The sequence below is a fragment of the Frankliniella occidentalis genome, unplaced genomic scaffold (assembly GCF_000697945.3).
Source record: "Frankliniella occidentalis isolate FOCC.00 unplaced genomic scaffold, Focc_3.1 Scaffold433, whole genome shotgun sequence".
Classification (NCBI taxonomy): domain Eukaryota; kingdom Metazoa; phylum Arthropoda; class Insecta; order Thysanoptera; family Thripidae; genus Frankliniella; species Frankliniella occidentalis.
This window is the reverse complement of record NW_026267553.1, coordinates 44,162-47,314: the sequence shown is the minus strand read 5'-3', so window position 1 is coordinate 47,314 and position 3,153 is coordinate 44,162.

Sequence of the window (3,153 nt, the reverse complement as noted above, 5' to 3'; positions counted from 1 at the left end):
CTCCTGGAGCCCGGTGCTCTGGACCTTTCGGTAAGCCGACTGGCCCAAATGGAAAAAGCAACATTTGATCTCGGCGTCTGGAAATGTGCTTTTTGATGCATTTACAATCCCCACTTCGAAATCGGTCATGATTTGAGGCGCCTCATGCGCCTCTGCTTGGTTCAGAGCGTGGGTGTGCTCCACGGCCTTCAACACTTCTATTTTTCTGTCTATACACTGCGTTATAGCAGTCGCCTTGCACTCTTCGGTTCGCTTACAATTCCAGTATGCTCTTCCTTTCTTTGCATCTCTGCGGTAATATATGTGACCGTTCAGCAATAGCTTCGCACCTCCACGGCGTGACGTGAGTATTTCGGCCGCCATGCTCACCACCCACTGCGCTGCCGCCGAGAGAGCGAGAGAGCCCCGCTGTATGACCAGAGCAACAATCAACAATGCCTCGCTGGCCTACAATGAAGGTGGTGCCACTTGAAATATAATTGGGAACTGCATGTTGGGATTTTTAGATTTTGGGAAAATCGTATTGGGAAGATTTGATTGGGAACGTCATATTGGGATATTAGCCTTTGGGAAATAACATTTTAGGAGCTCATAAATTGGGAATTTATTTTGGGGGAAAAGGGGCGGCAACGCATATTAATGTACCAAAATAAAACTCAATGCAGCTGAAATGTTATAAATTAGGCTATGACTAAGTCACTCGTATCAAAAAACGGTTCCACATAACTCCAACATTTTCTAGTAAGGTTACAATTTGAAACCTAACTGACAACTAAATACTGACATTAACATAAACAGAAAAAAAATGCTGCGCACTGGAATCAAACCAAGACACCAAGCAAATGAACTGGATCATGACAAAATTAAGATTAAACAATAACAGAAGACAAAAAATTAATACAAATGACGGTTTATGAACCAATTAGCATGGTCAACAAGTTCTGCTTGGACAGCATCTTTATACTCAGGCGGCACAACGTAATTTGGTGCACGAGGATCTTGAAAGCCAGCATGGTGAATCGGAACTGCAAGCCTGCAGCGTGTTAGGATGTTGTGCAAAACCACACAGGCATTGATAATCCTGCCAGATTCTCAGGGCGGTAGGGGAGCGCATTGTCGTTGCATATGCACCACCACCGAGCCTTGAGCACCCCAATACATCTCCCCACCACCATCCTCACTCTAGTGTGGAGTATATTGTAGAAGTACTCTGGTGTACCTCTGACAGGAGTTATCAGCCATGGAAGGCGGGGATAGCCTTGATCTCCTGAGGGAGGAAGAAAAAAAGCAATGAGATTTCGCTTTGTTGTGTAACCATGTTTATAAGAGTCTAAAATGCAAACCTAACAGCCAACAGTGGTTCTCCAGAAATGCAGCCTCCGTAACATATCTCATTGCAGAGTTGTTCTAGACATGTGATCCCGGGAACCGAGCATTAACATAGATAATGTTTTAGTCAGTATCACAGACCTAAAACAATAAAATAGTCATTTCAGCACAGTTGATTTGATCCACAGAACATTAAAAATAGTTAACAATAGGGGAATGCTTACTATCATCACATTGAGAGATGTAGACCCTTTCCTGGAGAAGTAATAGACATTTGGTCTTGGAGGTGGTGTAATCCTGATGATAGTTCCATCTATGAACCCTATGACACCAGGAAGACCCATACGTGCATTTCTGAGGAAAAGCAAATCTGATTTGTAAAACACAGTTGAAATTGTAGCAAATTTACGAAACAGTACATTTGAGTCGCTTACATATCCATCAGCGCAAGACGTTCAGCATGTGTCAACGGAAACCTAGCAATTTAGCAAAGACGAGAAGATGGTTGAGAGCATTGGTGACATCTTTGATGCAGTAGCTCACACTAGCCTGAGACATCGGATGGTGCATAGAAGTGCCATTGTGCTCTTGATATGTTCCCGAGGTATAGCGCACAAAGAAGCTTGCAAGAACCAAGGAAAAAACAGATTTGTTAAAAAAAGAAACGTTAACACTGCGTGTTAACAAAAAGACGATCCGAATAAAAGAAAATCTAATACAAAATCATTTTTACTTATTCAATACCTTATTGCTTTCTAGAACAAGAGTAGTTACGACTTTTTGTTCTGAGATTCACGGCCTTGTGCGTCGTTGTCGTCCGTCTTTGCTGACACTGACCCCTACTAAACCCCCAAGCAGGCGGAACAACACAAGGGGGGCCAACTCTTCTTATGAGTTCCCTTGCGAGACTAGGCAGTTGTTGGGCGAGTGAGTGGCGACGTGGTGGGTGATCGCCCTCGCTTTTGACGAGCGCTAGACCGAGCAACCAGAGGTGCTCGTGTGATCAGGACGGTTCACCCAATGCCTTTGACCCAAAACACCAATGCCCAACACACTTTCGCCCACTAATTTTTCATCCACCTCATTTCCCCCTAGTTCATGTTACCCCACCGGCACTTGGCACACCTTACTAGCCCCGCTTCCCCTCACCCACTGTTGGAACAAGTGCCTTCGTTGGGATGGCAACCCCTACCACTATCACTTCATTTCGGCCAACCTTTTCATGTCTACTGGGTCTGCTCGCAAAAACCCGAATGCAAGGCGCGAGCCATCAACATCGGCGACCAGCCGGTCGTGGTGAAGGAGGGCTATCACTCCCAAGCCTCAGACCAGGACGAAATAGCAGCCAAAGAAATAATTAATAAAATCAAGGCATCGAGTGTCCAGCAGCAAGAGGCCCGGCCCATCCAGATTACGTCCAATAAACTGCAGTGCATTCCGCAGGCGTAGGGCGTACTCGTGCGCGGGTAAGCGTGTCTGTCAGACGTGTCCGTGTCCGCTGTTCAGGTCGTTCTGACGAAGCTGCCAAACGATGCAGCTATCAAAAGGACTATCAGCCGGACTCGACAGGCTACCCTTCCTCGCAACCCCATAGGGAATGTCTTTCTACTCTGGGACTCGCTCGACGATGAGGACGATGGCAGTAGCGGTGACGACGAGGCGGAAGAGCGCCGTCGAAGAAACCGAATCTCATCTTCGGAACAAGAGACTGCCTGCGTATTCTATGTGCCTCCACCACCTGGCTGCTGGATGGCACATTTAAGGTCAGTCCCGGCCTGTTCACCCAACTTCTTTACCATTAACGGAATGTTGCGGGAAGCTGCA